Below are 19,642 nucleotides of genomic sequence, written 5' to 3' on the forward strand. Positions count from 1 at the left end.
ACCACCGCTTCATGACGCAACACGGAGCGTTGTGATGCATTTCGCTGCACGTGTGATGCTTAGTTCCTAAGCCCCTAGGCGGTTCAGGGCTCGAATCATCTGGGAGGCATGGGTGTATGGAATGAATGCGCATATGGATGTATGAAATGATTATAAGGAAATAGAGGGGGTTGGTAGTGCTCACCTTGATGACTTGAGTGACGGGGTTTGGAGAGCTTCAGTCAGAAATGCCCGACCAAGACCCGCGCTCATCGTTTGTGACGGAGTCGGCATGGCCTACATGGGGTCTCCCTTTGCTCCTTACCTATCTCTCAGTGTCTATCCTAAGTGATTCAATTGACTCAGGGGGCCCGATGGTCTCTCCTAGCGGAGATCTCATTTTGGGGTTTTCTAGGTCTAGCCTGGGGAAGCGGTGAGTCATCCACATGCGGTGGTGCTTTGGTTCCTGTGCCCGACGTGCGGTAGTGGTTGGTCGTGTGGTAGTGGTGGGCCATGCCTAGGCCACGTCCCATCTAATCAGGAGCCGTTCCATCGGGCAGGGCACGTCTCATCGGTCAGGGTGCGTCTCATCTGCATTAAATGGGAAAGAGAGAGTTTCTTGCTCCACCGTTTTGCCTTTCTTCGATCGGCGCCCTTCCCTAACTGTTGTTCCCTTTTTCCTTAAGTAGGAGAAGGGAGAGGGTTTTTGCCCCATTCTTTTGCATGTTCCTCATCTACTACCGCCTTTCCTCTTCCTTCTTACCATGAGCGTTCCTGAGAGCCATAGTGGTTTCTAGGAAAGAGAGGGGAGAGAGCGAGGGAGAAGAGGAGAACTTACCAATCCTTCTGTGATCCCAGAGCAAAATGTCAGACTAGAAGTTGTCCACCATGAGGGAGTCGGTGTTGAAGGCCTTCATTGGGAAGGGGCTTCTGCTGCCGAAGGAGGTGGCGCACTGGAGGGTTCCTAGGAGGGAGGAGTTTCCGCAACCTCATCCCGACAAGGTGGTTTCCTTTCTTACCTTTCATGAGCGCAAGTTAGGGTACCCCGTGCACTGGTTCCTACGTGGGCTTCTCAATGAGTGGGGTTTGGAGCTACAGCACCTTAATCTGACAGGGGTGCTGCACATTGCCGATTTTGTCATCATTTGTGAGGCTTTCCTCGGATGGAACCACACGTGGATTTCTTTCGACAGCTCTTCTCTGGGAGAGCCCTGACGGTGGGGAACCCAGTCGAGATCGCACCGGTGGGGGGTTTCGCCCTGTAGAGGAAGCTAAGCGTGGGAGGCTCATATCCCGCATACCTCCCCTGTAACTCCAACCAGGGGTGGCATGGGGAGTGGTTTTACATTAGGAATCCGGCGGCGGCGCCATTCCTGGCATTCACCGGTAGGAGGCCGGAGAAGCAGGATAGCTGGTTGTGGGGTTGCACCCATAAGGAGAAGCATAAGGTGGGGGTCATCGAGGAGGAGCTCTGAAAGCTCATGAAGCACATCCTTGACGGGGTGCGGGTGTTCCACACCCTGTACCATCACCGGGTCATGCCGTTGGCGGAGAGGACATAGCCGATGTGGTTGTATAGCGACCCGTTGGACCCAGACCATGTGTCGCCAGAGGATCTGCCAGACGGTGAGGTCTAGAGTCACCTTGGCCGGTTGCTATGGCTGAAGCCTAGAGAGAGGGTCAAAGGGAAGCCCATGCCTTTCAACTCCTCGATCGTGTCCAGCCTTGTATGCTCCCTTTTCTTTAGTCCGCACTTCTTCCTCTGCTTTTCCTATTTCTTGATTTGGAGCCACACGTTCCATAGGGGCTTGGAAACTACAAGTCCTGGCCGCACCTTCCTAAGGGTCTGGAGCGCGTGGCCCGATAGGCCGCTTAGAAGGAGGCTGTAGACGCGAGGAGGAAGAAGAAGGCCAAGGTGGCCCACCAAAAGTACCAGAAGGAGAAGGAGGTTACCCAGCGCATGAAGGTCGGGGAGAGAAAGAGCGATGTCGAGTTCGAGCTTGAGTCGGAGGATCCCACGGATGTGGACGACATGGTTTTCTCCGAGGAGGAGGAAAGTTGAGATGTTGTTGTGACCTCGGTGGAGCGTCGTGGCCCCATGGTGACATCCACTAAGGATGAGCGGGAGGCCACGTGGCACGCGGTGGCTTCCACGCTGAGGAAGCATGCGGCGAGCGCAGACACTATCGGTGAATGGGCGGTAAAGCGAACGTGGTCACCGCACCCTTTGACGGCATCATGGGGCCCATCGCCGCCTGTGGTGGTCATGGCTGAGCAAGCCAAGCGGTTCGAGCAGCGGACTAGCTTTTATGCATTGTCGGGACCGGTGCCAACGCGCAACTCGTAGCCGGGGGTGGCCCCACCTACCGCAGACGTGGTCGAGCAAGCTGGGTGGTCTGAGGAGCAGACTGGCGCCCATGTGTCATGTGATTCATAGCCAGAGGGTGCCCCACCCCATGCTTCGGTCGGGGAGTCCTGAGCTGTGGGATGGGGCGACCCGCAGGTCATGAAGGAGCCGTCCGAGATGGCTTCGCCCCCGACCGAAGTGAGGGGCACGGGTCGTAGCCCGGGAGCGACCCGTGGCCTCTAGGCCCGTCACCACCGGGTCTTGCCTTTAGAGTCATACCGCTCACCACCCGGTATGTTTTCCTTTGTTTCTTTTCAATCTTTTGATGTTGAGTCTTTTTGGAGTGTGACTTACCTATGCCCTCTATCAGTGGCCGGGCGATGATGGGGTTGAGCATCGCCCGAACTCCCATGTAGGAGGCATGGAGGCCCACCTTACAGTGTGTCACGATGAGCGGCGGGGGAAACAGGGTGGCGGCGGTGAGCTCTTTCCTTCCAGGGGCAGTTGCTGCTACTATGACGGCGGCAGCGTTGGCATTGGCGGTGATTCCGGTGGCGGTTGTGTCAGAAGTAACCCTCGCAGCCCCTCCTCCACCAGCTACGGCAGAAGAGAAGAGGGAGACCGAGCTCCCTACCTCGCCGGGCGAAGGGCCGCACGGATTGCCCTTGTGGTTAGAGACGAAGATGCCTGGGGAAAGCATGGCTGGGATAGAGCTGGAACACTTGGTGGTGGTCCACACAACCAAGGTGGTGGACATCTCGTCTGATGACAAGGCGGATGATATGGCGGAGCCACCGGTGTCATCGCGGCAGCTGGCGGTGGTCCAGTTAGAGGCTGGGCCCTCTGGTGGGCTATCGATGGGTGACCTAGAGTGGCCCTACCCTAAGGACCCAGCGAAGGTGTGGTTCCTCCTCTGGGATTCCCAGGAGTGTTAGCTCTAGGACATCCTTAGGGAGCAAGGGCACGCCGTGGTGTCTGAACTTGCCAACCTATCCGCAAAGCTCGGAGGCATCCAGGAGCGGGTTAAGTCTGCTCAGTAGTTAGTTGAGGTTGACCTATAGCTCACCGTGGAGGTGAGATTCATGTGCTTGTCCTTGACCTCTAAATCTTTTGTTGGTTGCCTTAGCAAGCTTGTTTTTCATAGAGTCTAAAGGGGATGTCGTCCCACAAGTCCTACTTTCTCCGAACAGAGCATGCCCGGACGGCTGAGATTGAGCGTCAGCTAGCGTCTGCTCATCGTGAGTCCTAGGATTGGGCGGCCAAGGCGACCATGGCATAGGCAGAGGGGCAGCGTGTAGCTGAGCGGGCGACTACCACCGGGCAAGGGCTCAAGGCGGCGAAGCCCCACCAGGCGAAGACCAAGGCAGGGTTGCGGACATCCCTGGCGGAGATCGAGGTGGCGCTCCAGAAATCCCTGGAGACCCTTGAGTTGGAGTGGAGCAGACCGCCCTGGAGTCGGCATGGAAGGCCCTAGAGGTGGAGCAGCAGGCCTTAGAGGTGGAGCGAAAGGCTTGGTCAGAGGTGGACCAGGAGGTGCTTGCGCCCTAGGGCTGGGTGATGAGGACAGAGGATGCGAGTGCCTGGCTACGTGAGCAGGTGGCCCGGCAAGCAGAGGATCTCTCCACCCTTGAGAACTTTCATGTTGGTACGTACCTTTCCTATTTCTTGTTGTGTTGGTTTTTTCTTCAGCCTGTTTCTGAGCTTGTCGCTCTTCTTTTAGAGCTGCATGGAAGGGTGAAGACGCTGGAGCAGGACCTAGAGACGGTCAAGGCAACCTTCAGCCGAAATGCGGAGGAGCTAGCCAAGTCCCATGAAGAGCGATGTGCTCTCGAGGGGGATCTCGACCAGATCCACAATGTTGCCCAGCTCGTTGTCTCATAAGTCCTTAGGTCGGCACCAAGCACTAGCGCGCCTACCGTCTAGCTAGCGAAGGTCCCACATGTGGTCTGAGATCTTGTCAGGAGCGGGCTGTTTTATGGAGCGTCGGGGGTGCTACCTTTGGTGGCGATGCACCACCCGAACCTAGACTTCGCTGCCATCTGCAGTGGGTATGCTAAAGGCTTGAGCATGGAGGACATCCAATCGATCAGGGAGAACTTGCTGCCGCATGCAAGGTTGGTGGTATAGCAAGTCTCTGCCCAGTGGGTGATGGACATCCGTCGTGAAGATATGGCTAGAGGCATGCATGGGGAGGACGCTACCTAGCTTGCGGATGGTGCAGAGCCTAGGTCAGAGGTGAACATCACCCTGGCATCGACCGAGCCGAATGTCGTGCCACCAGGGAGTGAGTAGCCCGCGCCCTCGTCGGTCACACCAATAGTAGATGCCGCCAGGCCGGTCCAATAGCTTGTAAAATATAAGTAATTTAGTGAATGTAAAAGTTTAAGTTTGTGGGGGAGCCTTGTGTAAATGTTCCTATGTGCTTAATGACTACAATTGGTTTTGTTTTCTATGATGGAGTTGCTCCGTTCGAGGGAGCCTGTTCCCTTTTGTTCCTTAGTTTTCCCATAGCATAATTTTGTTTTTTATTCTTTCTTTCTCATACCTGCCCATTTGCACCATAGGCCACAACTTTGGGTGCCCGGGGCATGGCCCGCAAGGCTCGACTGCTCATAACCGTAGGGAAAGATGGGGTGCGATCGGTTGGAATGTTTTTAAAGCAAAGCTACGAAAGGCAAATTAAAGGAACAAACTATCCCTTTGGTTAGGTAGGAAGGAATTTCACCATATGGTAGTAAACAAAATAGGGAGGTAGTCATTAAGTATAATGATAGTAGTGTACCCTAGTGGAGCCCCCGAGTGCCCCAGGCTGAAAAGTATTCGGGTCGGGGTGCTTTTATAGGAGCATATGCTAAGTAAACAATGGTAAAATTGAAGCTTAGGGGAAAACGACATAGCTATTCCAAGCGTTTGGAGAGAAGGGCATCGTTGTCATCCTTCGGTCGGTAGCATCCAGTCGGATCACTTTGTCCTTCGGTCATCTAGATCCTTGCCCGCTACGCCCCCTTTCTCGGTTGCTGCTTCTTTGCCTTTTTCTTTCTTCGGCCTACCAGCCTACCGCAGAAGGTGCTTGAGGAGCTAGCATTCCTTGTAGAGGTGTTTTACGGGGTAGTCGTGGTTGGTGCATGGGCTCTCCATGAGCTTGTGGAAGTGTTTGGAAGGGCCCTGCTAGGGCTACGTGCCCACACGATCGGCCATGGTGACCAGCATGGAGTTGGCCGATCGGTGGTGATTCTTTCTGTTCTTTTCCCCCTCTACGTGGAGGGGCCCTCGTCCTAATCCTGGCACTTGGCCTTGCCCTTGCCCTAGCCTCTGTTGGAGCGCGGCGGGAGCGGTGTTTGTTGGGGGTTTCGGACAAAGGTCTATGGTCCTAGGCCATCAGGGCTGGGACTTCGGTTGCTGCTGTGTGTGTCTCAGTTTGGCCTGAGCCGTGCATATACAGGCGGTCAGTGCAGGGTGGTCATCAAGTCAAGACGAGGTGCCAATGCAGCCTCCTATACCACGCTCGGTGATTGTAGCGGCGATCGGGTGGAGCGACCCATCTGCCGCGTCCTTGTTCCCCTAGCTGGGAGCGAGGCCACGAGTCAGTGTCGTGATATGGAGCACTTTGCTTGCTGAACGGCGGCAGTCTCCACTAGTTCCTAGAGGTTCTAGTGGATCGCCTGTTCGTGAGGGTCGTTGGGCTCAGACAGGCCGCATAGAAGCATTGCTGCGGCGATAATGTTCTGACCGACCCAAGCGAACTACGAGGGATCAGTCCCCCTATCCATGGTGTTGTGCTAGACCTGACAGGCACGACCCCAGCCACCGCTCACCCATCTACACACATGGGGCACAATGTGGTGCGTGGAGTGCGCTGGCATAGTTGGTGGCTGGTGCAACCACTATTGTCGTAGTGCCTCGCCGTGCTCCCGTGTGAGCTCGAGGGTCTCCACACGAGAGTCTGGTGAGGTGCAAGTCTATGAGGACTCTGCTTCCACCGGTGGGTGTCCTAGAGCATCCGCCATGAAGTACTCTCGAGATGGACGATGGCTAGGCGCCATGTCACCGATGCTAGAGCCATCACTCTCGCCATCGTCATCCATGAGGTTGAGGAAATAGGTGGGAATATAGCTCGCCATTCCCATGAATTTGGATGTGAGAGGGGGCGGCGCTGGCATCCTTCGGAGCCCCTAGGCATATGTGTCCGCAAAAGATGTGAGGCCATAGGGGAACTGGTCATACGGTGGTCGCGTCGGGGACAACAGGGTTCCTATGGGTAATCGGCGGAAGATAGAGAATAGTAAGTAAATAACAACGTGTATATTACTCACCATGGGGTTTGAGCAGAGAGTTTGCTTGGAAAGAAGCATAGATGTCACAGCGTCGAAGTTGTGTATCCTGGAGTCGATGGAGGGAGCCCCTCCAATGGGTGCCGAGATGTGAGCCTCCTCATGGAGGTGTAGTACGCCAAGCCAGTCGGTGACGAAGTCTAGGCTTCCGAAGAGGAATGCCTAGGATGGCTCGAAGATAGGTGGAGCCCACATCCCAGCCGTTAAGAGTGTGGGAAACTCCAGCGAGCCAAAGCAAATCATATCGCCTGAGCCCGCCATGGTGAGAGTGGCAAAAAAGTGGGCCATCTGATGACCAAAAAGTGTTGAACGTACAACGTCTTCCCCACGGATGACGCCAACTGTTGGTGCAGAAAGTGACCAACTAGTGAATATTTGTAGTTTTGCCGTACGTTGTGATCGGAGGTGGCCTAGCACTCAATGACATAGGGTTTATACTAGTTCAGGTAACATGCCCTACGTCCAGTTTGGGTCGGTCAATGCCTTTATTCCTGAGCCTAGGTGCTCGAAGTTTGCAGTGGGGTTACAAACGAGAAGGAGAAAGAAGGGGTGTACAAGAGGTCTAGTCAACTCCGGTCGGAAGGGCCGAGAGCAACAGGAACTACACTATGAGTTAAGTGTTCAAGCGTGTGCTTAAGGTCCGAACCCAGTGGTTCTGTGGTTGTGAGCTAGTGAACTTGATCGGTCTTTGTGAACTACAGGCTCTCCTTTGTTGGAGGGAGCACATCCCCTTTTATAGATAAAAGTGATGGCTTTACAAGTGAGAGGGTGAGGATACATATGCTACTAGGCTCTATTGCCCATGCTGGCGGGTACAAGATAATGGTAGGCACCTACAACACTGTTGATTGTCACTGTAGAATGTCAGATGTACATGGGAGGTTGCGTCGCCTTCTTCAGAAATGGCAGATGTCGGTACCTACAAATACTGTTGATGCCTAGAGGCATGTGAGGAGTCTCACCACGTTGACTCGGTATGGTAAATCCTGGCACCCACAACACTATTGATGCCTAGGGGCATGTGGGGGGCCTTACCATATGGGAGTCAATGGCGCCCATAATATTGTAGAGGGAAATGTCGGTGCCTACAATACTATTTGTGTCAGGGTAGTTATGGAGTTCTATTTTGTGTAGGGCATGGTCATTGGTACAGTGGTTTTGACTTGTGAGCCTTGCCTTGCTTTTCTCTGCACGTCTCCTGGTCCCTTCCAAGCAGGCATCCCTGGTCGGATGGCTCCAGTTGGCTCTAAGTGCGCCGGTCAGAGAAGAGTGGTGAGCAGGGTTCCTATGAACCCCGGTCGGAGATGTGGGGTTAGAGTCAGAATTAGTGCTTGGGCTAGGCCTTCTGATCCGAGAGGCCATCTAAAGGCGACAGGAGTCTAAAGCAAGAGGTCTGGTCGAAGAGGTGGGCCGACGTAGTCAACGAGCGGGCGCTGCTCCTCTTTGGCCAGACCTTTCGGTCGATGACTAGACCGCCCTTCTAGCCTATCATTTTAGATTCTTGGGCTAGCCCATGAGTTATGTGCTGTCTGCTCGGGCTGAGCCTTTGTGTGGAAGTCGGTCCCCAAGGGACCCTAGGTTTATGAACCCGACACTACCCATTCCGAGCTCCACGATGCCCGATAGCTCATCACTAGTGCGTCCTCCCTCTTCCTTCTTTCACTTGCTTCTAAGGCAGGGCCTCCCACTCTCACTCACCATGAACTTAGTCCTTCCCTTTTGAACAGTGTAGGGCAGCGAGCAAAGCTTGTGGATGAGCATGGCAAGGTCATCATTTTGGAGGAGGAGGCGAAGAAGATGAATGAGGAGTGCAACCGCCTATGGCATGAGCTACAGGCAGAGGCAGAGGTGTCCGAGGTGGGCCAAACCTCTCAACCTCACTGAGCGGGTGTGCTCCCATGTGGCACACATCCCTTGGGTTGTCAGGTGCGCCATACGAAAAGGTGTTGCGATGGCTCTAACCCTGACAAACTCCACCATCTTCCTCGTGATTTGTGCAAGAATTTAGTTGTAAAACTTGTTGCTGTAATTTTGGGGGCTTGCCCCTTTGAACAATGGTACGCTAGGGGTGCACTCTCATGCTGAATTTCATGCTTTCATTGTCATTTTCACTTCATCCCCCATTTGTCTCAGTGGGGAGCATCCCCAGCGCCTATCTCCTCCCGTTAGCTCCGTTGGCCTAGGACATGCCTGTTTGGTGTTAGGGTGTTGGATTATCCCATTTGGTGGTCTTGAGAGGAAGGACAGGGTGGTTCTGCCCCTCGACCACGAGGCCTTGGTGAGAAGGCCCATGGCTCAAAAGCGTCTCCCTCCCAATGATGATCTAGAGAGCGAGGAATGAATGATAAAGGATTTTGAAGCATGAGGACTTAGCTGTTTGCCGAGTTCGCATGTCAGCTCCTTTGCCACATTGTTCTTCCTTCATGGGGTGCTTCCATGCAAGGAGATGGTAGGGCATGCCACCACACATGCGATGTTTGCCCGAGAGTTGATCGCCAACCATCGTGTGTGGCTTCTGGTGCCAGCTCATCAAGGCTGGACACAGGCTTAAGTCATGACGGATCTGCTAAACCAAGACTAGGAGCCTTGCTCTCTCAAGACCTAGCAGAGAGAGTGGTAGCGAGGACTAGCGCCCACTAGCGTGGTCCCCATGGGTGGATGAAACTTGTTGTAGTAGTCGGTGATGTAGGCTAGGGTCCCAAAGTTGAGCACCTAGACTGGAGTGAAGGCATCGGCTATGATGAACTCCCCAGGGAAGTGGACACCGCCGTCTGGGGCAGTGCTGCTTGCTCTAGTGATAAGGCAGGTGTCTCTGGCCACCATAGAGCCTAAATCACAGTTGACGCTACCCCCTACCTGGCATGCTAGCTGTCGTGGGGTCAGAACCACGACAAGCATTGTTGTTCTAGTCGGTGTCAGAGTACGTGTCTTTGGTGGCTCAGGTGGACTCAGGAACACAAGAATCATAGAGAGGATGCAATGGCTTATCCTGGTTCAGGCTAATTGATGCGCTACATCCAGCAGCTGATGATCCTTATACTCAAGAGCACCCAAAATTAGGGAGTTACAATAGAGTGTACATGAGGTAGAGATAGATTTGGTAGGGGGTTGGCTCGGTGCTAATCCTGAGGTTGCCTTGCCACCGATGGAGCCTTCCCCTCATTGGAGTGGAGGAAGACAACAGGTGCGGTGGAGGAGCTCTCGGCGCCCCTCTCTAGGTTGCTCTACTCTTAGTGCCACTACAAGATTCTACCTCTAATGCCACGGCACATGATTGCAACACCACTAATTTGGTTGCCATAGGTGGGTATTGCAACCTTTTCAAAAAATGGTTGCAATATGTGCTGATAATGCAACAGACTAAATTTGTTGCAATATGTGTGGTTTGTCATTGCAACAGGCTTGTGCTACTGCAACCATTTAAGAATTGTGTTGCAATTAGTTGGCATTATTGTAATGGCATTTTTGAGTTGCAATAGTATTGGTTTTCGTTGCAATTACTTGGTGTTATTGCAACTATATTAGATTTGGTTGCTTTTGCTTGTAACTATTGCCACAGTTATTATGGGTTACAATAATGTTCCATGGTGTTGCAATTGCTAGGGTGGTTATTGCAACAAGATTTCTGAATGGATGCAATAGCATGTTCCTATTTCCACGGTTTTCTAGGGTTGTAATAATCTTTTGTGGCGTTGCACTTGTTAAGTACTTATTGCAGCTACAATCCTAAATGGACGCAATATCACGTTAATATTGCCATGATTTTTTTGTGTTGATATAGACTACCCCTGATGCAACGGCCTAAAAGTGTTGCAATATACCAAAAATGGTTGCAATAGACAAAATACTCCACGCATTAGACTACCCCTGATGCAACGGCCTAAAAGTGTTGCAATATACCAAAAATGGTTGCAATAGACAAAATGCTCCATGCATTTCTGAATAATATACCAAAAAAATGGGGGTGAGGAGAATTCAAACCCATGACCTACCACTAAAGATGAGCATGTCTTACCACCACATCATGGTTGTGTTTGTGATTTTTTCTAGCATGTTTCCTTATACATGTTTGGTCCAATCATTTGAAATTCAAAACTAAAAAAATATGGGCTAGGCTACACGCTTGAGCCTGGTCCGAGCAGGCCTGCTGGCGCCAGCTGCAAGTTGGAGCCCATCTGCCAAGGGAATTGACGTGAAAAGGGCAAAAAAAGATACTGGCCAAGGGAATTGAACCCAAGACCTCAGACTAAAGCCAAGCGCACCGTACCACCACACCACTTCATTGTTTGTGACTTACTTCGGCATGCATTGTTCTTAACATGTTAGTGAGAGAATAGAAAAATTAAATCAGAAAAAAATTATTCCTTAGTTGAGACTCGAACCCAAGACCTCGACAAGGAACCAAGGAATTCTAATCACCAGGCTACGACAAGTGTTTGTGCCAAGTTGGGGGAATTTTCTTCCAAGTACTAATTCTGTTCAGTTAGATGAACTAATTTGGAATAAAGAACACATGAATAGCTGGTATTTCTATTCTTAATAGTTGGTATTTCTAAAACTTTTTTAACAAGCAATAGCCTATGTATATGTTGTTGTGTAGGAGTTTCAAAAAAATTGGAACTCATTTGATATTTTCTATCTTTTAAATAAATTTCTGCGTGCTTACCGAAAGTAATTCCAAATTGAACTGTGCGTACCTCCAATAGGAGTCAAAAAAATTACAAAGAACATATTTATAGTCATACATTTCACTCTATCCCATATCACAGAGTTGTTAGGGAAAAACATTTGTTTGCTAGGGATAATTCATCCTTCTATTCCTAATTTAAGATCAAATAATTGTAATAATTCTAAATTTTGTCAGAAAATTCTACAATTTTGCATGGTAACATGTTTTTGTTATCTAATCACCATATAAAAAACTCAAATGATTTTAACAAGGTGGCAATAGACATTGTTCACAAATTGATACATCTCTCACATAGTTATTAGTGATTAATATGAAGAATGTACCCAATTGTGAACAATGTATACTAACATTTTGTCGGATGGAGAAATTACCAATACAAGAGTTGTAGATCACATTGGGTTGTACAACTTTGTTGTTGATGACTTTTTCATTTGAAATCATTAACTATCCCAAAAATATGTTTAAAGCTCTTATATTTTGAAATTCAATTTTTGAATTATTCAAACAAAGTCGGATAAAGAAATGACCAAAATAAAAGTTATAGATCTTTATGATTTCTACAACTTAGTTGTTGATAACGTTTTCATTTGAAATCATTTACTATCCCAAAATTCTATTTGTATTCTTATATTTTAAAATTCAAATTTTGAATTGTTGAAACAAAGTCAGATGGAGAAAGGACCAAAACTGAAATTGTAGATCTCAGTGGGTTCTACAACTTTGTTTTTGATGACTTTTCCATTAGAAATTATCTACTATTTCAAAATTGTAGAAGTTCATAAAAATTCTAGAAGGAAAAAAAGAAAAAGAACGAACATGTGATGACATGCGTGGCAAGCGGTTCTATCTTCGTCGCTGACCACGGGGCCCACCGTACCGACGTGGAGGCATAGGACTGTCCGGACCATGTCACCAGCCCCGCGGCCTGCGCCGCTCACCGCACCTTTTCATTCACACCTACACGGGAGCAAATACTAGCTGCGTGGGAATCCAGCCAGTGGGACTCGCTCTGATGCAACAGCCTAAAAGTGTTGCAATGTACCAAAAATGGTTGCAATAGACAAAATGCTCCACGCAATAGACTACTCCTGATGCAACAACCTAAAAGTGTTGCAATATACCAAAAATGGTTGTAATAGACAAAATACTCCACACATTTTTTAATAATATATTCTATTAACAAAAAATGCTCCACGGAGGATTTGATCCTAGGAACTAAAGTACAAGCAAACCCTCATCTACCACTAGGGTACTAAGGTGTGTTCGACATTAAGCAAACTTTATATTACTTGTTTACATGATGAAGATGACTAATTCACTTCATTTTTCAACATGGATGATCACCATCCGTATCATCCATGATAATTTCATAAAACAAAAAATTGTCTAGCATGCTGATATTTGTGCTTATAATAGAAAACAAATATGAGTATAACAGTTTAAAGACCAACTCCAGCTATTCATTATCCCGGACAATGCGATAGTTTTCAACAAAAAATCTGGAAACATATTACTGTTGAACAAAAGATAAGTATTTAAATAAAGAAATCATCTTCTAGGCTTTCTATAATAGTGTTGTGCTTTCTACAATAGTGTTGTGCTAGGTAGGGAAAAAGAAAAAAAATAGTAAATCAGTTTCAAAGTTTTTGAAACTTTTACAAGATAATTTATTCAGCCTGAATTTTAGTTTCATTAAAATTTCTATAATTTTTCTTGCACAGGAAACCTCCTGGCTGCCTTCCTGCCCTCCCGTGGATCCTAGGAAAAAAAAGCTCTGGCGCATGTACCGCGCATCTTTTAATTTTTTTCCCAATTTCTAGTGGGCGCGGCTGGTGGCCGGGTGACATGGCGGGCAAGTGGCTGGGTGATGTGGCGTCCTTGCCCAAGGGTTGCCATGGAAGCAATAGTGCAACAAATTGTGTTAAAAACTATTAAATACCATAAATCTAAACCAAAGAACATGTAGCTCAGTGGTAAGTGCGGTGGTTCCTAGCTAGGAGGTTCCATGATCAAATCCTAGATTTTGCATGTTTTTCTCTCTTTTTTCTAGATTTTTCCATTTTACTCTCTTTTTTCATGATTTTTGGTTTCAAGTATTATATTTGCTTTTCTATTTTTGTTTTCCCTATATTTTATTTAAAAAATTCTATTTGCCCCACTTGTGTCATGACAAACACGCAACTGCCAGGCGGCGACGCCTTTGGCACCATGATGTGCTCTGCCTTGTCGCTGGTCTTGCCTTCGGCGCCTATGCATCGCCACCACCGGAGGTTTCAGGCGACGTCGGAGAAGCGCTTGTGTCTTCGACTCTTCCTATATAGAAGTACTAATCTATTTGTTCCTTGGTCCTTGTTCCTTGTTCTATTTGTTTTGTTACCGGATATTATAGGCGGGCATACGAGAACATTCAAGAACTGCAGCAAATTAATTACCTTGCAAGCATCTCCTCAAATAGATGTTGGGCGTCGTCCATGTACACATTGCCCACAACTGGGGTGCTGTCCGGCCACCATGCCGTGCCCCTCACCCATGGATGGATGGCTTTAGATGATGTGAGGATGGTTTATTCTATGTATATAATTTCTAGCTTCTTTTCTTCCAAAAAAAAGAATAGATAAAACATGTTTTTTGCATAACAATTGGTAACATAACTTCATATTTTCTAATGTCATGGTAATTATAAGGTTCTATCCAATTTTGAGGTGAATATGAGTTCAAACATATAAAGTGCTACTTAAATCTCAAAATTTGACTTGAGTTACTACGAACTATGTGAGAGATGTCTCCATTTGTGAACAATGTATGCTCCAACTTTATCAAAATACTTAATTTTTTTACAAGCTTAGTTATGAACCAAAAATATGTTGCCACATCAATTTGTAGAATTTTTTGATCAAATTTAGATATTATTGTAATTATTATGTGCTAATTTGGAGATAAAATTTTGAATTGTCTCTAGAAGACAACATAATTTTTCTCCATCTCTAATACATGGTCTGTAATGGAACATATGAACCTAAAAAATATTTTTGTGCAATTTTTCGAATCTTATTGGAGGGACACGTAGTTCAACTTAGGATTACTTTCAATAAAGACATAGAAAGTCAATTAAATGATAGAAAATACCAAATCTACTTAGAAATTATTCAAACTCCTACACGACAACTTATATGTTGCCTATTACATTTGAAAAATGTATTCATCATATTTAATATAGTTTATGTACAAGTTGCTTCACAAAGGTGCCTTAATTTCTTATTTTAAAAAAAGTTGCTTCACATAAGCTTTTTAGGCGCTGGGCTAAATTCAGTTTGGCCCCCCGCCTCCTTCTTCGGTCCAATGGCGTCAGCCCAAAAATTTCACATAGTTAATTGACGCTACTACCCATCCTCCTCCTCAAATCCCTATATTTTTTAAGGGTATCTTCGTAATCTCATCCCGCACCCGCGCCCCAAATCTCATCCACGTCTCCGGAATCTCATCCACCACAGGTCGTTTTCTCCACCATAGACTGCATCTCCTCAGTCGCTGCCATGCCCCAATCTCCTCCTCGTCCACCGACCACCGTGCCCTCATCTCCTCCCTCCACCGACTACCGCGGCGGACACGACTCCTCCTCCATCAGCAAAACCGACCATGCCTCCCTCCTCCACCTCCGACCATGCCTCCCTCCCTAGATCCCTTTGCGCAGTTGACCTCTCCCGTGGATGGGGAGGTGTAGTGGCCCCACCCCCACCCCTCCCTCCGGCCCCCACCACCACTGGCTCAGCCTCCCAGAGCCGTCGTTGCTGCGCCCAGCCATCATCGTGGCAGCCTCCCCCCTCGGGTTCCCTTGAAGGATGGCACGGCGGCTGTCCCTGAGGAGGACGATCTAGTGGGGAAGCTCGAGGAGGATGATGGTGGTGACCTCGACTTCCTCCTCCCTCCCCGTGTCATCATTGGGCCCGATGAGAATGGCCCAAAGAAGGTCATTGAGTACCGCTTCGACGACAACGGCAACAAGGTCATGCGACACCAAACCCACTCGCTCCCGTACATCTGTGAAAAACTTCCCCACGCCTTTGCTTCACCCGGCCCTCACGGATGTTCCTCACATGAACTCTCCTCTGGCAAAAAAGAAAACTTACCAATAACATCCGAAAAAAGGAAGACGCCCTCTCAATCAGCTCCACAGGCGATCTCCTCCCTAGTCGTGCGTGCCTCCCCTGGTACCCGATCTTCGCCTGGGCTCCATCGCCGTCGCGCATCGCTGCCGCCCTAGCTTGCCCCACAATCGCGGCATCAAGGTTTGAAGCACCCCAACAATGATATGTGTCCTTTGCCCTGGAGGTCATGTTTTCCACTGTTTACGATGGCCCCAAGTAGATCAAGGAGGAGCTGCATAGCGTCCACTATGAGAATATCGTGGATGTGTGGCTGGTGGCCTGTTAGTTGTAGGCCAAATTTTCATTTGTTTTCTTGTACCTCTATGACGTACCGAAAACCCATGCTACAGTAACCTCCTCCGAAGATGTGTTTCTTTTTAATGGGTATTTGATCTACTTCTTGTGTAATCCTTTTGTTCCTTTCTTCTCTCCAGGAAGAGCAGAAGGGACAAGATGAAGTCAGCGTTGGCAAACAGCCTCCGAATGACATGGTGGGATGTCATGTATCTACTCTTGTGCTTGCTTGATGTTTCTTTGGGCATTCTGAAGGTAAGAAACTGAAGTACTGAACTAAGATAGTTTGGTCCATTTTGTATGTTAATTATTAATCATTTTGAGGTGTACATACAGGCAATGATTTAGTGCTTCTTTGGTATGCTTGGCAAGGGAAAAGAAAGTAAATGTTCTTGTATGCAATTCTTCTTTGACATGTGTGCAACACCCCCATGCAATTCTGCACTAATTTCTTCCTCTACTTTTTCTGTTGCAACTGGTGGTGTTCCTTGCTTGTGTTCTTGGCCTCAAACAAATCCATTTCTATTCAGGGTGGACTTCGAAGTGGATGGTAGGATCACGAGGGAGGAACTGCAAGAGGTAATCAAACCAAGTTGAGCCCACTTGATTAATAGTCAACTGAGTTACTGAGTTAGTAGTACACTAATTGAAAGTAACATGTTAGTATTACTTGTAGAGTTTTGTCGTAACTATCACTTCGATAGGGTGAATTATGCATGTAATTTCACTGTGCGGTAGGTAATTAGATTTGATCTTGAGTCTGTGGTCAGCCTAAAAAGTTTTTATTTTTCCCAGCCGATCGTTTTGAGTGTGTCGTCAAAAAGCTATTGAAGCTCAAGGAGCAGGCTAAGGAGTACGCATCCTTGATCATGGAGGAGCTCGATCTGGAGAACCTCGGTTACATAGAGGTGTGTATATATGCAAGTTTTGTTTATTTCCATTTCCTGAACAATAGTCCTTTGATGTCCATGCTAGAAGCCTAATGCCAAATGCTTTGACCTGCTTCATAGGTTTATTATGTCACTTGACTTGGCAGGAAATGGTAGTTGCCACACCACATTGGTCGAAACATTTCAAAAATGCTGACAACAGGGGGTGATGAATCAATATGGGAAAATATAAAATCAAAATAATTTTGTATGGTCCATTTTCCATGCCTACTAATTTTGTTTGGGGGTAAAATCTCAAAACAAATTAATTACTTGTTGATCAATTTATTTGATGCAAAATATATGTGCAGCTTTGTTGTTTTGACCAATAACTACTGAAGTGATATATACAATCAATGAAGGTCTCTGTTGCATGGTAATTCACAATTAACTCCACTATCTAGCAAGAAAACATATACGCAGGAATATTTATGATAATTAGTTGGATTGCCTTCTGATTGCTGCATGAAACACATGGTTCGTGCTAAGAGGTATAAGAAAATTGCATAGTTAGAACTATGATTATACAGTTCCTTTATTCATCTTGACTACCTTAAACTTCCATATAGTTAGTTAGAAGCCTAGAAGATCGAACTCACAGTTATGTCCCGAACATGGGCCATTTTTTTGAATGAACTAGTAGGAGCTCTGCCTTTTATTAAGATAGGGAAAAGAGGTTTATGTACAGAGCATAAAAACAACACGGTTTTCCGCCCAAATTACATGCCGCTCACAGGAGCTACCCCCTCCACGTCAGCTCAACATGAGCCATTTGAGATAGCAAGCTAATGCTTTATGTATGGTCCACAAAACTATTGTGATAGTTGTTGGAAGAAAAGTCCTATCACAATATAATATCGCAAACAACTCTTGACTATTCGATCGTATGATCATTTGGTCAAAAAAATTGTTCCTCAAAGGCACAACAAAAATTTCTTGATGGTAGATTGAACAAACAAAGAATGGTGGTATGCTCTTCTAATTACTGATAGTATCCATGATTTCGTAGACATGAGATGGTTTACTTAATCCGGGCTTTAGATCAGCCAACTCTTTTTTTATTTTGTTTAGATATGTGATGCCATTGCAGTTGAAAGATTCTTAATGCTACTCTTGTCATCTCACATCTTGAAGTGAACCCTGTTTGGAAGGACTCAAGGTGCCTCTGGAGTTTGAAACTATATATTTCGTGTTCTCCTGTTGAGCTAGAACTATTTTTTTGTATCTATTTTCTGGCTGCAGCTCATTCAAAGAATTTTTTTGATGTGGATCACTTCTATCAACTCCATAAAAGATGAAGTTTCCATTATCAATGTGCCTTGAAAAGAATTTTCTTGGAGCACAAGAGAGTACTATGGCACAGGTTATGGATAGATTTTGTGTATCTTTTGTGCTATATTGAAAGAATTTCTACTCCAAAACATTGCAAATTGACCTATACTTTTTAGGTTATGGCTGCACATTATGCCTGTGACTTTGGAGGTGCAAGAGTTGAACAACTAGGTCTCGCTAAGTAAATATAAATTATATAGCTAGGGAGGGTATTAAACTCACAGCTAACTGATGAGGAGCTTCGGAACACAGGACGCCGTTGACTACATCCCAGACATGGTAAATGCATGCAACCTGCACATACTACATCTATGTCTCATATTGTAGTGCTTGTGTGTACAACCTGTTCGATGGAATTACTAAAGGAAATTATTTTTCCTTCATTTCTATTAAAGTTGATCAAGAAATTCTAGTCTTCAAGAATTATTTTTAAAAAATCATAAATGAGAAATACTAGATATATTGTTTATATGCTATAACTTCTGTACTTTTGCTCAGATTATTTCTCTGACTACCTATATTCCTTTGTCATGTTTCTCACATTCACATCTCTGAAAAGAACCAACTCAAAAATAATTCATTACTATTTCTTAGCAAATTACATCATTGGAATTAGATTGGAGCTGGCAAAGCAAAAAAATCTATTGGCCTTTGTTTCACCATGAAGATAGGGTTCATGATTAATGATGTAATGTTTGGCCTTCATGCAATCCATTCTTTCTGAAATATAATGTTTGCATCATTTTGAATGTATAACCAAAATAATCTATTTTGTATTCTAAATATAAATGCATTGGCATTCTCTGACCAACTTCAGAAATCTGACTAGATTAGGGTGCAGCCCATTCTACAAACTGTCTTGTCTGAACAAACATAAAGTTTTGTCTAACTGAATGTTTAAAAACTTACCCTATCTATGCTTCTGTGTACCATGCTGAAAACTGAAACTATATACTTACCTACTGAACTTGTGCAGTAGAAAAGGAAAATCTCTGTCAGCACAACCCAAACTTAATTTGAGGTCACATAATATACCAATGTTACTGATTTTTTCATTTTTTTTCAGGACCAAGATTGAGTTCGAGTGGAGTGCACAAGTGATGGGACGGTCAACGTCAATCCAACCATTCTTACAAGTGTTAGACATAGTTCATTACATTTTGATGCATTGAAACTAGCAAGTGTGTGTCGGATACCTTATGTGTTTCAGCTGTGCGTGTGTTATCGACTAAGTTTGACAATGGATGGTTTCATTAATGATTTGTATGAACAAAGCATATTTTGGATTAATTGTCGCACCCAATTTTGCAAAGCAAAACCAAGTACTCATATATGTGCGCCCAGGATGTCCAAACACACACATATATCACAAATTGCAATAGTATCAAAGTAAAGTACTTATTACATCGCATATCTCATCATAAAGTTAATACAAAGTTTGCTCGAAGGCAAAATTATTACAATCACAGCGGAATAACTAGCCCAACTGCCACAGGGACTCCAACTGGTGAACGTCTCCCTAGTAGTCCTGGACATCCTCCGGAAACTCTTCATATCCATTATATGTTACCCATCCGGGATTTTCATTGGATGCA

The 19,642-nt window shown here is 46.5% G+C and overlaps 1 long non-coding RNA gene across 3 annotated transcripts; it reads left to right on the forward strand.

Moving 5' to 3' along the window:
* Positions 1 to 14,820: 14,820 nt before the first annotated feature.
* On the forward strand, positions 14,821 to 19,372 carry LOC136456066 (uncharacterized). 3 transcript variants are annotated; one of them, XR_010759336.1, is made up of 9 exons: positions 14,822 to 15,633; positions 15,927 to 16,041; positions 16,123 to 16,168; positions 16,317 to 16,365; positions 16,582 to 16,694; positions 16,797 to 16,962; positions 17,958 to 18,078; positions 18,164 to 18,326; positions 19,114 to 19,372. It is a non-coding gene; the product is annotated as an uncharacterized lncRNA (long non-coding RNA). The 3 variants fall into 3 exon arrangements; XR_010759334.1 differs by having other exon boundaries at positions 14,821 to 15,633; positions 16,797 to 18,078; XR_010759335.1 differs by having other exon boundaries at positions 14,821 to 15,350; positions 16,797 to 18,078.
* The last annotated feature ends 270 nt before the right edge of the window (positions 19,373 to 19,642 follow it).

Source organism: Miscanthus floridulus, chromosome 6 (genome assembly GCF_019320115.1).
Source record: "Miscanthus floridulus cultivar M001 chromosome 6, ASM1932011v1, whole genome shotgun sequence".
In the NCBI taxonomy this organism is placed as follows: domain Eukaryota; kingdom Viridiplantae; phylum Streptophyta; class Magnoliopsida; order Poales; family Poaceae; genus Miscanthus; species Miscanthus floridulus.